This window comes from Ipomoea nil, unplaced genomic scaffold (assembly GCF_001879475.1).
Source record: "Ipomoea nil cultivar Tokyo-kokei standard unplaced genomic scaffold, Asagao_1.1 scaffold0656, whole genome shotgun sequence".
In the NCBI taxonomy this organism is placed as follows: Eukaryota; Viridiplantae; Streptophyta; class Magnoliopsida; order Solanales; family Convolvulaceae; genus Ipomoea; species Ipomoea nil.
This window is the reverse complement of record NW_017617084.1, coordinates 1354291-1374337: the sequence shown is the minus strand read 5'-3', so window position 1 is coordinate 1374337 and position 20047 is coordinate 1354291. Positions and strand designations below refer to the sequence as shown.

At 38.5% G+C, this 20047-nt stretch overlaps 1 long non-coding RNA gene across 1 annotated transcript; it reads right to left on the bottom strand.

Moving 5' to 3' along the window:
- Nucleotides 1-524: 524 nt before the first annotated feature.
- Nucleotides 525-18160, bottom strand: LOC109174696. Its single transcript, XR_002053151.1, has 4 exons — nt 18139-18160; nt 17610-18056; nt 9559-9561; nt 525-535 (listed from the first exon to the last, which is right to left on the bottom strand). It is a non-coding gene; the product is annotated as an uncharacterized LOC109174696 (long non-coding RNA).
- Between the last annotated feature and the right edge of the window lie 1887 nt (nt 18161-20047).

Sequence of the window (20047 nt, the reverse complement as noted above, 5' to 3'; positions counted from 1 at the left end):
TGGCCATGCAACATTGATCTCAATCGTAAATGGAGTGGCATTTGTGAGTAAGCTAAAAGCCAAATTGGCCGAGACTTCTCATGTCAACACAGTACAAGAGAACATGCCAACTGAAGATGATTTTTTGGTTGATATTGATGATTTTGATCAACCCATTGAGCTTACTAGACACGAAGAAGGAGACAATGCCACACATACTCAACTTTTTGATCAACATGGTGTGAATCCACTTTTGATGGACATCGAATTATATGATGTTAGTGTGTTGAATCAGACTGAAATTAGCCATGAAGATCAAGCCATGCATGACAGCCACCACACGGAAGAAAATCAGTCTACACATGCAGAAAGTGTCCAAGGTGACACACACGTGTTAGAAGAACACACGCCGGAAGAAGAAAGAAATTTGTTGGAAACTCAAGCAAAATCTCACATGCTTAGAGATAATTCTGCTCAAGAAGGAGCAAGATGTATTCTCGCGACCCAAGAAGAGCAAAATCTTGATGGCACTACATCAAATGCACAATTGAAAAATCTGAAAAATGTTGTACTAAGTCTAGTTGACCGAATGGAGAGCATGATTCAAGGTATCTACACTCATGTGGATCATGTTGTCAATACTCAAGGAGGAAAATTTGAAACCTCATTTGATGAAAACCGAAGGAGTCAACAACACTTGATTGATACACATCAAGCACTTGAGAGACAAGTTGGCGGATTAAATACAAATGTCAAAGGACAACTCAATGAGTTCTACATCCAACTGTCTCAAATCCTCAAAAATGCTGGAAAAGCCAATGAAGCAATTGCCGTGAATCAAAGTCAGGGAATTCTCAATGTGGTACATCAACATGAGAAGCAAATTGGTGATGTCCACACAGATCTCATCTCCATCAACACCAAAGTAGGCTGCCTTCGAGGTTCATATGAAAACATCTCTGAATCTGTTTCATCTCTTCGTGAATCGGTACATACACTGAATAATTACGCCAAAAAGGGGGAAGAGAGATTCAGTCATTTGGAAGGCATGCTGGAAATGATCATGACTGCCATGGCTACCAGAAATGTTGGTACAAGCAGTAGTAGAGGAGGAGGCAGATCTGCTGGCAGATCCAATGTTGCAAGAAGATGAGGAATGGAATATTGGTTCGGTGGTGATGCAGGCAGTCCAGGTGGATCAAGCAGTACAAATACCACTCACCGTTCATTTCGTGAAATTGTTTGTGCAGGAGGCAATCAAGAACAAATAAATTGGTACAACAAAGCAGCTCTTTATTTGGAATCCACACCAAGAGATGGTAGAGTTGAATTGCCAAGATTGGCAACTTGAATGATCTACCAAAAGGAATGAAGAAGAGTGGTCCAAGTGACCAAAACTTGTGGGTTTCGAATGAGAATTTCAGGAGAATCAAGAGCTATGCAAGATCTTTGGTGATCATGGTGCTTAGAGACTACATCAAAGTCAATGATGCCGAGCTTCAAGGAGACAGAAACATAGAAGAATGCATCATATGGTATGAAGAAAGTGTACTGCCCGGGAACAACATTATTGAAGCATTTAACTACTACGTGATTGGGCAGGTATGCAACGATTATGCCATTAGTGACAATTTCATTGAAGTTAAGAATCATATAAATCATGTGCTAGAAGAAAGGAGAAATAGAATAATCAAATGATTTGTATGATTGATGTCACAATGTTTTGTATGGTCTACGAACTTGGAGTATGACCATAAAACAATTTGCAATGATGCTCTTCGATTATCTGTTTATGATGCTTTTAAGTTTTTTTTTCTATTGATATTTTTATTTGTCTTGAAAGGTAAAATTTTTAGCTTAGATTGTATTAAAATCGCATAAACTGGAAAATTGCAAAATTCGTTACCATTAAAATCCAAAAATGCGAATAGGAATTTTTGTTGCTAAAAATACCTTTCCTAGAGTCAAAATCAAATGTTAAACTCGTCATGGCTATGTCTAGAATAATAAAATCTTTTGAAAAATAATTCTTTTTTAAAAGACAGCCAAATGACTGAGTATAGGTTTTGGCGTCATCAAAAAGGGGGAAAATTGATAGGAATATTTTTGTAAGTTTTGATGAGCCAAATGTACTATAGATCCCCTTAGTTTTTAGATCTCTAGTACAAGCATCATAAATCAGAGTATCGAGTCAAAGGAAATCTACCATATGAAGAACAAAATTAATTTGGAAAATTAATTTTGGTCCTACAAGTATTCATCCGAGAAAAGAAGCATAAATGAATGGCGTTACAACAAATAACTGGATGAGCCTAATGGTGAAATGGTAGATGTCCTTATATAAAACGATTATACCCAAGATTGATTCCCCCCAAGGACTTATTTTTTACAAGTCAAGAATTCGGACAAGCACAATGTTCTTAAGGAGCACGATGTGTACAAGCAAGATGTGCCCAAGGAGCACAATGTTCCTAAAGAGCACAATGTCTGAAAGGAGCACGATGTGTCAAAAGAAGCACAATGTGAACAAATACGATGTGTCTAAAGGGGCACAATGTGACCAAATCAGAAAAGCACAATGTTCAAGTCAACAAGCAAGAAGTGCCTAAGTCAAAGGAGCACAATGTGGCAAAGAAGCAAGATGATCTGAAAATGGATAAATTCGAAGGAATTTATTTTGAATCAGCCCACATGTCACCAAAATCCAAAATTGCCTGAAGATATTGATCAGAACGGAAAAATATTTATGAAGACGTGAATATAAAAACTTATCCTAGAAATAAATCCTATCAGAAGGATTTATTTCAAAGATTCGTTGGAAATTCAAATTGACAACAAAAATAATATTTTAAGAAACAACTTGAAAATCAAGTTGAGATAAAATATTATTTTGTCAGGCAAGTTGACAATCAAATCAAAATTGAAGATATACCGTTGTCAACAATATCAGGCTATGAAGATTCAAATTTCAAATATCAAATTATCCCACTCCAACGGATATATTTGGTTATCTATAAAAAGGCCATGAAGACTTGAAGAAAGCATAGAGGTGAATACAAAAAAGGAGACGTGAATACACACGAGAAAAACAAGTGCAAGTGCTCAAATATTCATTAGAGACTTAGTCTGAATAGTCTCAAAAATAGTTGGAGAGAGATACAATTACCTTTGTATTTGTAATTGTTAGAAGAGTATAGCTGTGTGCGAAATACTCTAGTGAGTGTAGCTGTGTGCAAAACACTCGGAGTTGCTAAGTGTAGCTGTGTGCAAAACACTTGGTTGGCGTTGAGTATAGCTGTGTGCGAAATACTCGAAGTTGAGTGTAGCTGTGTGCAACACACTCGGAGTTGGGTGTAGTTGTGTGCAAAACATCCGGAAGAAGTGCTTGTGTAGCGCTTATTCACTATTGTAACTGTGTGTGGAAAATAGTGAATTACTCCTAGAAGTGAATGGAGTAAAGTGGACTAGGAAGATTACGCCACTTTCGAACCACTATAAAAAGCCTCTCTCATTTACATACCGCACTTACATAATTCGCTCTATTTATCTATCTTATCCGACTAACCCGTTTACTATTCATAGTTTATCTTAATCTTTCGGGTTTAGCATGTTTTCACGTATGCATGTAACTCAAACTTTCCATGCTTAACATTTGAATTATTCTAAGCAAGTTTGACGTGTTGCATGTAACATTTATCACACGATCGACGTGACACGAAAATCTTATCTATAGTCTTGAATATTATTGTTAAATATTGAGTGAACCTTCTCCTTTAAATATTCAAGATATTCATGTCATCCTTACACCTCATCTGAGCATTAATTCCACACGTGCATGTGATTTAAATTACTGGTTGCGCATAACTCTTTACACCTATTTATTCCGCTGTGCATTTCACTTTAATTACTTCTCTATTTACTTGTTACTTAGAGTTGAAATTACCAAAGAGTTATTTATTGTGAAAAAGTTTAAAAAGTCTATTCACCCCCCCCCCCCCCTCTCTAGACTTTTTACCACCCTATCGGGACCAACACAACATTATTAGAAAACTAAGCTCAAGAAAGAGCAAATATGCAGAAAAAGGTATGAGGAAATCTGATTGTTCTCATTCAGAAAGCCCTGGTGAGCCTTCATCGAATGAAAGCTCTGATAGCTCGATAGACTGGCCAAATCAGAGGCAAGTCTCAAATCCTAGATTGGCAGATATGGTGGAGGAGGAGAGTGGAAAGAAGAGTATGGAGGGACAAGTTGAAGAGAAAGCTCCAATGGAAGTTGGCCCTGAGAAGCCTATTTCTGCTAAGGAAGACATTGAACCGAAACAGAGTCGTACAAATATTAAGTCCGGGGCTGAGCATAGATCATTTGTGGTTAATAAGGAGGCATGGGAAGAAGCTAAACATGAGATATTTGTACACATGTCAAAAATAAAGAAGGAGATGGGGTTGCAAGAATTTGAGAGAAGAAAAGGGGAAATAGTGGAAAAAACAATGATTTTATACTTAGATAAGCTTAAAGACCTATCAAAATTTAGGGAGGCTAGACTAAATTGATGTAAATAGAAAAGAAAACAAAATAGAAGGGAGGTTGGAAGGGTGGTGTAAGGAGGGCCACTTATTTAGGTGGTCTTAAATTGCTTTTAGAAGATCTGCACCCTGGAACTCTGATGTTGAGCGAGATTAAGAAGCTTTTGCAGAAGCAAGTGAAGGGATGCTTCTATTCTGGGATGCCCCTCTCTGCTAGACACTTGAAGAAATTCAGAATTGATGCAGCTGCTTGTGGCAGTGATCTGAAGCTGGAACCAGTGGAGGATTCTGCTACATTCTGTAATCATGAAGATGGTGCTGCAGGTTGAAAGTCTAACTGTGCAGCTGTAATGTAATGCATAGATCTCTGCATTTGATAGACATAAAATCAAGAGGAATGCAAACTGGTGACCTGACTCTCTGATTGATCCCATGTTTGAGATTCTGGAATAAGAAGTGGACTTGACTATTATCTGAGTAGAAGCTTATGGTCTTGGATTATCTGAGTGGGCTGTTGTGGCTTACTTATTATGGAGTCTAGCTGCAGGGGTCCCTAAAGCTTTTAGTGGAAGGCACTCCTGCCATGGGGTGGATTCCACAATGGAAAATGATACCTCATGTCTAGAAGATTTTCTGATTCTATTGATGCAGCAACTAGGACCCTTATGATATAGAACTGGTTTGGGGCGGTTGGGAATTAATTCTGTCATGACTTGGGCAGAATCTCTATGGGCAGTGAGTTATAGAGCTTGATAGAGCTGGCTGTGATGTGATCTAGAATGGAGGGAAAGGAGGGTTCACCTAGATGGGTGGACCATTGTGGAATTATGAGAACATGTAAGAGGGATATTTGTAAGGAGGAATAAGGAGGGTTCATCTTGATGGGTGGACCCTTGTGCTTGGTTATGACCAAAGGCCAATTGGCCTTGTTGTGTTTATAGTTGTAAAGCCTTTTAAAGGCTTTGTAGATTTAGGCTCTTTAGTCTTGTGGTTTTGTAAGGCCATATGGCTCTTTGTCATTTAGGCCATCTTTGGCCCTTAGTTTGTAAGGCTTTGCCTCTTATAATTTCAAGCCATAGGTCACTTTTGGACCTATGGCGTCTCTTGTAAGGCTATATGCCCTTTTGGTGTGGAATGTAGTTCTTGATTCTTAAAAAAAAAAAAAAAAAAAAAAAAAAAAAAAAAAAAAAAAAAAAACTATCGATTCATGATCCTAGAAAGTATGAGAGTGGGATAGAATAATAGCCACAATAAATCATAATTTACAACAATATTCGGTTTTTCTTTCTTTAATATTTTATTTTCTTAAAAAAAATCTAATTAGTTAAGAGTATCACTAATTGGTTTTTGGAAGGATTTTTTGTTTTGATGGAGGAGAGAGAGACTTACTTAGAGGTGAGAGAAGCAAGGGAAGAGAGGAAAAATTGCATGATGGAAGTTTTTTTGTAGGCCCCATGGAAAAAGAAAAAGAAAAGGAAATGTCGGGTTGGTGCCGTTATGCTCACCAATTGTACCCGGTGGCGGTGTAAAACTTTTTCTTTTTGATAACCCTTTTCTAAGGCAAATTATATCGTTCACCGCGGTGCATAATCGATTATGCACCGCGCATCAAAACGACGTCGTTTTATTTAATGAAAATAAACAGAATTTTCGCAAAAAATAACTCTGTTCTTCAGTTTTATTTTGTATACATTGCAGTTTCAGTTCAACACAACTACAGTTTCATTTCGATATAACTAAAGTTTCATTCAATATTTATACACTCAAATATGTGTAAATATTATTTAATTTTATTTTATATACACTATAGTTTCACTAAAACACAACTACATGATCATTTCAATATAATTATAGCTTCATTGTACAATATACACTCAAATATGTGAAATGTTATTCAGTTTTATTTTATATATACTGTAGTTTCATTTCACCACAACTACAGTATCATTTTGATATAACTGCAGTTTCATTTGATAATATAAAAATAATACGTGAGACAGTGTCAGTTTAGACACACTTAGTGTCACTCCGTTATAACTACAGAAACGACACCGTTTAACGCGCGGTGCACGATATAACGACTGCTTTTCTAACCCTATTAGGACTCTGTATTTGAGTCTATTTAGAACTCCTTATCCTTGTCACACTGTGACTCTCTACTTCTTATCCTTGTCACACTGTGACTCTCTATTGTATATATTCACATCATCTGATCTCATTGTAATTATGTTCAGTTAATACAATACAATCAGTTCTCATCTGGTATCAGTTAGCTAGGGTTCCAAAAAAAAAAAAAAAAAACACAATTCGGTGATTTCTGAAAACATTACCATTATCTTTCAAAAATAATGGTTAATTAGAAACACTTGAGGGGTTGTAGACGTCACACAAACCCAAGCAAGAAAACAAAATATTCATCCCCACAACAGCTCGTCCCTCTGATCTCCGAAACCTCGTCCATGATCTCTTCAAAGAAGTCGTCTTCGCCGCCGTCCAGCTTAGGATTCATGGGTTGTGGTAATCCGCATCAAGCTCAGCAGCATGGCAGACGTGGTTATGATGATCCATGTCAAATTTGTAAACGTTTTGGTCACACAGGGGTCAATTGTTTTTGGCGCTATGATGATCCGTGTCAAATTTGTAAACGTTTTGGTCACACGGGAGTCAATTGTTTTTGGCGCTATGATGATCCATGTCAAATTTGTAAACGTTTTGGTCACACGGGAGCCAATTGTTTTCGGCGTTATAATGATCCGTGTCAAATTTGTAAAAGTTTCGGTCACACGGGAATCAACTGTTTTCGGCGATATTCAGGGGCTCCGGGTTCTCAGGCTAATTTGGTGTTTCAGAATGGTTTAGTTGCTAAAACCTCGTCAAATTCTCATACTTGGGTTCCGGACACTGGAGCCACAAATCATGCAACTCCAAACATCGCTGCCCTTTCTACATCGAAGAAGTACACTGGTAATGACACTTTACGTGTCGGTGACGGTATGGGTTTATCTATTAGTCATGTTGGTCATGCCTCTTTTAATACCCCTTCTAGATCATTTACATTGTCTGATATACTTCACGTTCCACGTTTGTCTAATTCTTTATTATTTGTTCAGAAGTTTGCATCCGATAATAAAGTCTTTTTTTTGAGTTTCACCCCTCCTTTTTGTTGTGAAGGATATCAATACCAAGGAAATACTTCTTCGGGGCAATTGTTCGGGGGGACTATACACACTTTCATTACCTAGTTCGTCTCCGTCAGCGTTTCTTTCCGCTCGTGCCTCGGCTTCCACTTGGCACAATCATCTGGGTCATCCTCATAACCGTGTTCTTAGCCATATACTTCGTTCTTGTTTGGTTAGTGGGTCTCGTGATAATATTCGTTGTCATAATTCTTTATGCAATGCATGTCAATTAGGCAAATCTGCCCGTTTTCCCCTCCCTCGTGTTGCTTCCTCTAGTTCTCAAGTCCTAGATCTTATTCACACAGACATTTGGGGTCCTGCGCCCACTTTATCTACTTCTGGCTTCCCTTATTTTGTGATCTTTGTGGATGACTATTCCGTTATACATGTTTCTTCCCTATGAAATTAAAGTCTGATCTTTATGCCATCTTTGATAAATTTCGTACTCTTGTTGAACGGCCCTTTAATTGCAAAATAAAGGCCATTCAGTCTGATTTAGGTGCTGAGTACAAGAAATTGCATTCTTCGTTTGTTCAATTAGGAATTCAACATAGACAATCCTGTGCCTATACACATGAACAAAATGGTCGTGTTGAACGAAAACATCGTCACATTGTTGAAACTGGTCTGGCTCTTCTAGCTCATGCCTCTGTTCCTTTGAAATTTTGGGATTTTGCCTTTGAGACTGCTGTCTATTTAATTAACAGAATGCCATCTTCTGTATTAAATAACTCCAGTCCTCATCTCCTGTTACATAAATCCCCTCCTTCCTATCTTTTCCTTCGTGTCTTTGGGTGTTTATGCTATCCTCATCTTCGACCATATAATCGTCATAAGATGTCATACAGGTCTTCTCCATGTGTCTTCCTAGGTTATCCTGAGTCCTTTAGGGGGTACAGATGCATGGACTTACATACTAATAAGATTTACACATGCAGGCATGTCAGATTTGATGAAGAAGTTTTCCCCTTTGCTACTAAAACTTCTTTGCAGGATCTATCTACTCTGTTTTCTGGACCTTGGGCGGAATCTGTTCTAAGTCATAGCACACATATTCCTGCCGTGTCCAATGATGAGCCGCCAGAACCGCCGCTACCAGCTTCATTCGAACCAGCCGTGGATCCCGGACAGGCTGCCTCGTCAGGTGATCCTGTGGAGCCCGTTGCTCGCCGGCGAGGCCGTCCACGTGAGCGGTCCATCAGGCCCAATGTCCGTGCTCACTCTATGGCCACTCGCAGCAACGCAGATGCTCCTCTTTTTGCTCTAGCAGCTCAGGTGCTTCCCACGGAACCCACATGTCACTCTCAAGCTGTCAAATATCCTGAGTGGCGTGAAGCCATGGACCAAGAATTCAATGCTCTCCTGCATAACAACACATGGCCAGGCTGGTGGGTGGGTGTTTCTTATTATTGGCTGTAAATGGGTGTTTCTTACGAAAAGAAAGGCTGATGGTACTATTGAAAGGCATAAAGCCGGACTGGTTGCGAAAGGTTTTAATCAGGTTCCAGGCCAGGACTTCTTCGACACATTTAGTCCAGTGGTAAAGCCTACGACTGTAAGACTCCTTCTATCTCTAGCTTTATCATCTGGGTGGTCTATCAAACAGCTAGATGTTCATAATGTTTTTCCGAATGGTAATCTGGCTGAAACAGTTTATATGAAGCAACCCCCTGGTTATATTGATGCTAACTTCCCGAATCATGTTTGTTTGTTAAAAAAATCTCTGTATGGGTTAAAACAAGCTCCCAGAGCCTGGTTTAATCGACTACATACGTTCTTACTATCAGTTGGCTTTCAAGCGTCCAAGACAGATGTCTCTCTGTTCTATTACTCTAAAGACTCTGCTTTGGTTTATCTATTGGTATACGTGGATGACATTCTTGTAATGGGAAGTGATCAGGGTATTATGTCTCAGCTCTTGTCCAAATTGTCTACTACATTCAAAATCAGAGATCTTGGTGAACCAAATTTCTTTCTGGGTATTGAAACAGTTAAGAGTGACAATGGGATTATTTTATCTCAACAACGGTATATGAATGATATTTTAAAACGGGCTGGAATGTCTGAATGCGAACCCCTTTCTACACCTATCTCTGTCTCGAAAACTGTCCCCTCCAATTCAGATTTATATGATGATCCCAAACAGTATAGGAGTCTAGCTGGAGCACTGCAATATCTCACTGTCACACGACCTGACCTATCCTTTGCAGTTAATCAGTTATGCCAGCATATGCATGCTCCAACCATGTCACAGAGCAGCTCAAACGGGTACTCAGGTATGTTAAGGGAACAGTTGATCATGGTTTAGGCATACGACGGTGCTCATTTAGAGACATTCATGCCTTCTCTGATCTGATTGGGCTGGTTGTCCTGAGTATCGAAAATCCACGAGTGGTTTTGCTGTTTTCTTGGGGAGTAATCTTATATCCTGGGTTTGCAAGAAACAGAGAACTGTTGCCAGGTCATCCACTGAGGCTGAATACAAAGCGCTTGCAGATGTTTGTGCTGAGGTTCTATGGATTATGTCATTACTGCGTGAGATACAGATTCCGGGTATTTCCATTCCACAATTATTGTGTGATAATCTAGGAGCTACATATATGAGTGCCAACCCAATCTTTCATGCGCGCACCAAGCATGTGGAGATTGATTATCATTTTGTTCGTGATCGAGTAGCTTCGGGTGATATCCAAGTCAACTTCATCTCCACAAAGGATCAACTTGCTGATATCTTCACCAAAGCTTTGTCTGGACCTAGATTTTCTTCCCTAAGGGACAAGCTACAGGTTACTAGTATACACTGTGCTTGAGGGGGAGTATTAGGACTCTGTATTTGAGTCTATTTAGAACTCCTTATCCTTGTCACACTGTGACTCTCTACTTCTTATCCTTGTCACACTGTGACTCTATATTGTATATATTCACATCATCTGATCTCATTGTAATTATGTTCCGTTAATACAATACAATCAGTTCTCATCATCCCCTCCCTCTGTTTTTACTCTTTTACTCCCTCTGCTCTCTCCTTTTATGTGGCTTGACAAAAACATATAAAAATAAATAAACTCTAATTGATGAGGATCTAGTAAGACAAATTTATAAGTTACTTTTCTATCATAGCAGAAGATTTCTTTTGCCTTTTCGTGGTAATATTCCTGTGCAGTGGATTCTTTGTACGAAGAGTTTATGAGTTTGCACTTGAATGGAAATTAAAAATTGTAAACATTCCAAAACGACGGAACGGTGTTAGTTGGTTGTTAGATGTAGTGAGGCGGTTAAAGTTAGTTGGAAGTTGCTGAAAATTACAGGAATGCCACCGGCAGAAGCTGTAACCAGAATGGAGTATTATAACTACAGTTTTGATACAATTTTGCTACAGTTCAGTGAAAATCTATTGAAATTCACCCTACAAAGGAAAGGTAAATAGTGTAATCAAAGAAGCATTAAGGAGGTTAATTGCTACACAAACTTAAAGTTGTCTATCTCCCTACAAAATTCTCTCTGATCGAATTTATCTTTCTGCTTCTGCAACTCTATACTCATATCCCTATCCATTTCGCTTCCATTTCCTTCATAAAAATGGTCATATCAGGTGCCACGGGTTCATTCTCCTTAGTTCCTTCAGGTTGTGGGGAGTCTGGTTTTGGGTTTTCTTCTACTTGCTTTGCCAACGAACTCTCAGATTTCGGCCGGTACATGTTTGCAGACTTTTCTTCTCTTCTCGTAAAGAAAGGAATCCCAAATTTCATGCTGCTTTGTCTTCTGTGGCCCTCTTCTTTTTTCTTCTCAGATGGAGTCTTTGGTATCCCGGGCGTTGTGTTTTCTTCTGTGGGGCTCTGCTCAATGTTTTTGTCCGAAGGACCCTCAGATATTTGGAGGGTTTTTGCAGGTTTTTCCTCGATTTTCTTCTCTAAATGAGTCTCAGGTTTTAGGGTGTTTTCTTCCGCCATGGGCTTCTCTTCTGTTTTCTTCTCAGATGAAGTCTTTGAGGTCGATGTGTTTTCTTTTGTGGGCTTCTGTTGAACATTTTTCTCCGAAGAGTCTTTAGATTTTAGGGAGTTTTCATCTGTGGGCTTCTCTTCTGTTTTCTTCTCAGATGAAGTCTTTGAGGTCGATGTGTTTTCTTTTGTGGGCTTAAGTTGAACATTTTTCTCCGAAGAATCTTTAGATTTTAGGGAGTTTTCATCCGTGGGCTTCTCTTCTGTTTTCTTCTCAGATGAAGTCTTTGAGGCCAATGTGTTTTCTTTTGTGGGCTTCTGTTGAATATTTTTCTCAGAAGTTTCTTCAGATTTTAGGGAGTTTTCTGCAGGTTTATCCTCGAGTTTCTTCTGTAAAAGAGTCTGAGCTGGTTTTAGGGTGTTCTCTTTCGTGAGCTTCTCTTCTGTTTTCTTCTCAGATGAAGTCGTTGATATGGACGTGTTTTCTTTTGTGGGCTTCTGTTGAATATTTTTCTCAGAAGTTTCTTCAGATTTTAGGGAGTTTTCTCCAGGTTTATCCTCAATTTTCTTCTCTAAAAGAGTCTGAGCTGGTTTTAGGGTGTTCTCTTTCGTGAGCTTCTCTTCTGTTTTCTTCTCAAATGAAGTCTTTGATATCGATGTGTTTTCTTTTGTGGGCTTCTGTTGAATATTTTTCTCTGAAGAATCTTCAGATTTTAGGGAGTTTTCTGCAGGTTTAACCTTGATTTTCTTCTCTGGAAGAGTCTCAGCTTGTTTTGGAGTGTTCTCTTTCGTGGGCTTCTCAGATGAAGTCTTTGATATCGGTGTGTTTTCTTGTGTGGGCTTCTGTTGAATACTTTTCTCCGAAGAATCTTCAGATTTTAGGGAGTTTTCTGCAGGTTTATCCTCGATTTTCTTATCTGAAAGAGTCTCAACTGGTTTTAGGGTGTTCTCTTTCGTGGGCTTCCCTTCTGTTGTCTTCTCAGATGAAGTCTTTGATATCGATGTGTTTTCTTTTGTGGGCTTCTGTTGAATATTTTTCTCCGAAGAATCTTCAGATTTTAGGGAGTTTTCTACAGGTTTATCCTCGATTTTCTTCTCTGAAAGAGTGTCAGCTGGTTTTGGGGTGTTCTCTTTCGTGGGCTTCTCTTCTGTTTTCTTCTCAGATGATGTCTTTGATATCGGTGTGTTTTCTTTTGTGGGCTTCTGTTGAATATTTTTCTCCATAGAATGTTCAGATTTTAGGGATTTTTCTGCAAGGATTTTCTTAATTAAAAGAGTCTCAGCTGGTTTTAGGGGGGTGTTTAGTTCTGCAGGCTTCTCTTCTATTTTCTTCTCAACTTTCAGGGTGTTTTCTTGGACAGGCTTTTGTTCTGTTTTCTTAAATGAGAGTGGAGCAGGAGGTACCGTTTCATCAATTTTCTTCTCCAAAAGAGTCTCAGCTTTCAAGGTGTTTTGTTTTGATTGATCCTCTTCCGTTTTCTTCTCAGAAGTCTCAGTTTTTGGGATATTTTCTTCAGCAGACTTTTGTTCTGTTTTCTTGTCGGATGGAGGCTCCAATTTCAAGGAATTTTCAGCAACCTTCACCTCAATTTTCTTATCTAAAAGAGTTTCAGATTTCAAGCTGTTGATGCTGTCTTTTTCTGCAGGCTTCTCTTCTGTTTTCGCCTCAAAAGTCTGAGTTTTCGTGGTGGTTTCTTCTACGGTTTTCTTATCCTCCTCAAATTTCTTCTCTAACTCTTTCTTTTCTACTTTTTCCTCAGAAGAGATCTCTGGTTTTGAGTTGTTTTGTTGTGTAGGCTTATCCAAAGGAGGAGGTTTCTGGGTTTTTTCTTCAAGCTTTTCCTCAATTTTCTTCTCTAAAAGAATCATCCCAGCAGGTTTCAGTATGTTTTCTTCTGCAGGCTTCTCAGAAGGTTTTGGAGTGTCTTCTTTTATGGGGTTTTGTTCCGTTGTCTTCTTCTTCCCCGGAGGAGTTTCAGATATCAAGGGTTTTTGTTCATGCTTGCCATTAATTGTCTTCTCTAAACGATTCTGGGGTAGGAGGGTTATTTCTTCTGCAGATTTCTCTCCTGTTTTATTGCTGAAGTGAGGCTCATATTTCTGGGTTTTGTCTGCAAGACTTTGATCCTCTTTCTTCCAAGAAAGAATTTGAGATTTCGAGATGTCTCTTCCGAACTTGTCATACGTTGATGATGGTGAAACTGTTTGAGATTTGGTGAAGTTTCTTCTTGCAGACTTGTCATATGTTGGGGAGTTCCTCTCCGAAAGAGTCTGAGATTTGGTGATGGTTCTTATTGCAGGCATCTCATATGCTGGCGTTTTCATCTCCGAAAGATTCTGAGATTTGGTGATGTTTCTTGTTGCAGGCATGTCATATGATGTTGGCGTTGTCCTCACCGAAAGTGTTGAGGTGTTTCTTGCAGGCATGTCATATGTTGTTGATGGTTTAACTTCTGGCTTCTCCATTTTTGATCCTAAATCTTGTGCCACTTCAGTAGGAGAATGGGGATTTTCAGGCTGGGCCACTACTGTCTGGTCCTTGTTAGATTTAATTAGCTTTTCAATTTCTTGAGACTTGGATTTTGATATCGATGTTGCAGACAATTCTTCTTTCGCCTCTTCTTTGTTCTGTTCATGGAATAATGCAATCTCTTACACAAATAATTATATTATTCGGGAACGGAACAAGACCAGGAGGAGGAGGGATATTCTTATTTCTGTCCCCATCCCGATAGAGAATTACATACATTATCCTGTTTTTTCAATTTCCATTCTCATTAGAATGGAAGTTGAGAATCCCACGGAGGAATGGGACAAATTACCATTTCTAATCACAGGATAGAATTACTTTGTATATATATAATGAAATGCATGCATGAATAAATTGTTGTATGTATAGTACCTCTGAGTGGGTGCTGAATGAACGGTGTCTGGAACCGTCGCCAGCCTCCCTCCTGGACGACGCCTTTTTGACAGCCTCCTTGAACTTTTTGCTGAGTGAACGGCGTTTGCTGGTGGCGTTATTATCATCATCTCCGGCCACGAATCCTCCCTCCATCTTCGCCGACGCCTTTTTTGCAAGTTTCTTAATCTTCGAGGTGGTCTTGTCTCTCTTCCGCGGCAATGGCGGCATCGAAGAGTTCGCATCGTCGTCATGCAACACATTCGGAGTGGACGCACACCCTCCCATTTTTTTTTTTGGTTTAATAATATAATTTACTCCAAATTAATTACTTTTATAAAAATTAATTATATTGTTTAATTTGGATGCATATGCTATTGTTGTGATACAGATAGAAAGATTTTATGGTGGAAAGAGAGGGTTCTTGGATCAACTGTCCTGGCCTTTTGGGGAAGACGTACGGGACAGAGGATGGGGTGGAGGGTGGCGCCAATGACATGAAAAAGGGTGGGGGAAGAAGGGTGCCTGAGTTATATAGACAAAGGCCGTGGAAAGAAGAAAGAATGTGGTGTTCCGAGAAATGTTCTCATATGTGGCCGGCCGGGGATTCAAGAATTCACGGGTCAGGGATTTTGCCTTTTTGCCTCCAAAGAATTTCAAGAATTCGATCTACAAGTAATTCTAAATGCGGAGGAAAATGGTACATTTAAATTTGATTTGTTTAATTAATATTTATTATTGACCATTGACATAAAAGTTAAATAGACTCTCGAAAGTATCAATACCTTTTGGATAGGGTTGTCAAAGTGGGCTGGGTCGCTCCATTAGGCCCATCCCACCGCGGGTCTAATGTTTCACGGGCTTTTGCGGGTCGGTCCGTGGACTAAGAATCGTGTGACCCTAACTCGCCTCACACGGGTTGGCAGGCTCTGCAAGTCGACTCGCGGGCTGACACTTTTTTTTTTTCTAAAAGAATTTTAAAAACTTGTCCAAGCAATGAACCTCAACATCTTCCTATTCTCTTGATTAATAAAAGCAAAGGCATGGAAGAAAATTTTAATATTTCTTTTTCAAAATATGTGTTGCACTTGGTTTTATCTTCATTAAATATTCTTCACTTTTACAATTGTTGGTTTTACGGCCTTGGGTAGCCATTCGGCGAGCCAACACTACTGTAAAGTATCAGGGTTTGGGATGGAATAAAGAGATGCCGAGAGCGAGACAGAGTAACGGGATGTTATTATGGAGAAAATTCCGACCCCTATACATGATGACCTCGTGCGAGTATTTATACAATGAGATAAATTCCCTACAACATAAGTAGGTCAAAAAGGTGTAGCCGAATCAGCTATAGAATCTACCATAATTAATGCGTTAATTACTTAAACTGAAAAAAGAATCTACTTGTTGGGCGTGCACTCGGTCGGTGACGCACCGACTGCCTGGCTTGGTAGCCCGGCTAGGGAGGCTAAGTCACCTAGACAAGGACACTCCGACCACCGAGCCTGGTCGTTCATCCGAACTCTCCAGAAGCTCAGTCAGGGATGCACCGACTACCGAGCCTAGTCGCATATCTGAGCCAACCAGGTACCATGACCGTAAGCATACCCGCTTGGCGGACTGGTGTCCTGGGTACTTCGCGTTGCGGGGACAACGAGAGAAGCCATTTCTCGTGAATCGCCAAGTGTTATGCCGTACTCGAGTCTGACTGCCTATTCATACTCTCCAAGCTGAGTGCCCGATTTGAGGTATCTATCACCAGTCTCTCACTTTTTTGGGTTTAGCGGAGCGATGACCCAAAAAAGTAGAAAAATAACAAAGGGTGTAGTGGGAAAGCCTGACTGCCTTGATGTCGTTTTCTTCAAGGCACGCTGGTGCTCAGCCGAGGGCATGCTCTCCTACTGAATGATCCCGCTTTTGTCTCGATTGATCCTGCGAAGTGGTACGGTCGCTGACATGTAATTATGACAACTCCTCGAATCTTTCCGGTTACAGTCTCGGGGAGCGTTTTCCCGTAACCGTTTTGTCAGATGTTACGTCTGTTCCCTAACCGTTTAATTGAGGACACGTGGCGCGATATGGACAGCCGACCAAATCTATAAATACCTAAGTCATTCATCCCTTCACTTCTTCCGCACCTCTCTTCTTTCATCTCCCAAATCCTCTAGCGATTATCCTCCATTCCGCAGCCCTTTACTCCCTTTTTCCGGCGGCCGGCGTTCTTGCTTTTCCGAGTCAGTTCCACCACTTCCCCCGGCCGTCGTCCTTTAAGGTTAGCCCTATTTGATTTCTTTTCGTCTTCCACCATGTCCTCATCTCAACTAGCCGGCGTTCTTGCTTTTCCGAGTCAGTTCCACCGCTTCCCCCGGCCGTCGTCCTTTAAGGTTAGCCCTCTTTGTCGTCCTTCCTTTAATTTCTTTTCGTCTTCCACCATGTCCTCATCTCAACTACCTTCATCTTTCTCCACCGGTGATCATCAAGGTCAGACCGCTAACCCTCCGGCCACCACCACTCAACCGACGGCGGCCCATGGTGTGACAACCCAAAATTCATTTTCTTAAATTCTACTTTATAAAATTTCAAAATAATTATTTTTACTCATCCGAAAATTCTTCCAAAATAGGTGTATGAATTAAATATTCACTACAAGAAAAATCACGAATCGCGACGGAATTTTTTCGTCGCGAATCGCGTTTTGCGACGGAATTTATTCCGTCGTCTATCACCTTGTCGTATTTTGATAGACGACGGAATAGTTCCGTCGCAAAATTAGGCGACGGAATAGTTCCGTCGCCATTTTTCAACGGAATTTTTCCGTCGCAATTCGGTCGCAATTTTCGCAACGGAAATGTTTCCGACGTTAATTCCGTCGCTATTTTTGAACTGAATATTTCGTCGCCATATTATCTTTTCCGTCGCACAAAAAAAAATGACGGAATTTTTTTTCGTCGCGAATCTTATATTTTGTCGCAATTTCGTCACGCTTTTTGAATTATTTTGAAATAAAATTGTGATTTTTAAATAGTAATGAATGTTTTTAAAATATTAATATAAAAAAAAACTATTAATTCTGAAATAAAATATGACATAATTCTACATTAAGTTCAAGTAATTATACATTATCAATCCACATTTAATACATAATAATAGTCAATTCAAGTCTAAACAACATTGTAATAGTATTCACAAACAACTATTAAAATCAATTGATTTGAGATGGAGGTGATGATGAAGTACTCGCTCCCCCGCCATCAATAGCATCAAGTCGTTGTTGCATAAGGAGAATTGTAGCCTTCAAATTCTGAATTTCATCTTGTACATTGGCAGAAGTAGCATTGTCAGATGGTCGCGATGTTGGGGTCATATTGTCAGAAGTGTTATCATTAGTTGGACCATTAACAACAAAACAACCATATGCAAGTCCATAAATTCTTCTTTTTCTTGTCGTGCCACCAACCGCGTCATAGTATAATTGATTATCATGTACTTGCTCACATTTTCTGTCAACATCTCCCGTTGCGATGCAACTTGTTCCTAAAATATGTAAGAAATTTATACAGAATATATGTAAAGTTATATATATATTTAAAAAAAACTTAAAATAAATTAAACTTACATGAATTTGTTTGACTTTTTCAGTTATGAATGTTTGCCCATCGTGTTGTTTGGTATGTGTATACTTGAACAGTTCATAATACGATGGACAATGACCCAATTGCCCTTCCTACAAATTATATTTAACAAACAAAAGCAATTTTTAAAGAAAATGTAAGAAAAAAATTCGGCAGAATAACCTTTATAAATAAGACTCTCTCCCTGTTCAATATATAATACAATTCAATTATATATAGTCTCAAACATCAATCAATAAACACAATAAAACACAATCACAATAAAAAAAAAAAAAAAAAAAACATAAAAAGCTGTCACTAAAAGTAAAGAATTTCATCAAACATCTAGGACCAAAATACCAACAATCAACAGTTTGCAAGAATCGAATAACAATGTCAACCAAATCCTAGCAAGACATCAAGCAGAAAGCTTAGAATTATCTCTAAATGCTAATATAAATTATAGGGCTTTATTAATAACCATTGCTTGATCTTAACCAATGGAATGGACTAGATTCCTAGAGATGATAGTATGGACTATTATCTTTCCAAGCAAAATGCTCTATAGTACTATTGCGTGACATTTCTCCATGTCTATTCCACTCAAAGTGCTTACTACATGCAAACTCAATAAATGTTTCCAATCCTACGATAAAATCTTGATTAAGATCACCACGTTGAGTTCATCTTTGATATATCCAACTTCTATCCATATTACTCATTTATAGATGCCTATATATTTACATTCACATATATTATCATGATTTTCAAAGTATGTAATGTATAATAAAAGGAAAATGGAATCAAGAAAGTTCTCTATATAAGCTAAGACAACTCATTTAAATAAATAACTGAATGGACCATCAACTAAAGCATACAATTTTGATTTAAATAGACATAAACAACTCTGTAATTTGCATGTGTCGTAACAACTAATCATAATGTTCATCACTACTTAAGTCAAAAGAAACAAAAAACAAAATCAAATGTAATGAAGTTCAGAATATGATAGTTTCACCTCCAATAAATTTAGGATTCTATAATTTCATTTTACTATTATTGAACTTTGATATACTGTCTTATTTATTTATTTTATATGCTAATGATTTTCAGTTTTCCATCATAAGCTTCTCTATTAGAATCTTGATAGAAAATGGGATAAGTTAGCTTCATTATAATGGGGAAGGAAACTCATTCTTAATGACTTGGGGGTTGTTGAGATTATTACATCAAAGGTGGTGTAGCCTTATAATGCAATTTGGAGCTGAGCAAGTGTACTTAGAGCTGAGCAATTAATTAGTAATAAATGAACAACATCAATTTCTTCATTAAATTATGACATTCATTTCAATTAGATCCCAATCCCAAATTCCCAATTTAATAACACATGAACAAGAGCAATTTTGATATTTAGTAATGTTGTAAATATTTATATTTATGGCCATTAAACTATTTAGACCTTTCACTTGCTTATCATTTAATCATGTATTGATGTTGTGTACTTGAAAGGTTGTATATGACCACTATATACAGTGAGTGAAGATGAATGAAAGGGACACACTTACATGATGGTTATACTATAACTTGGTGTTCTTCTTCTCCTCTTTTTTCTTCTCTTTACATATACAAACATACATACATATATATACGCAATTCCGGGTGTATAACTGTGCAAGCATCACGCGGGGACTAACGAGTGAATAGGCCAAAACTTAACACGTTATCAGCACGCTCAACCTCGGTGAACGGTATGTTTATTTTATAATTAACATTCATAACTGTTAAAATTGCAACAAATTGCATATTTACATTCTGAAATCCTGTTGATTTGAAGTATATGCTTACAAATATATATGCAATTTATATTTTCGATCTTATGAATGTTTGTATACATACGGTGATTTAAACATGTGA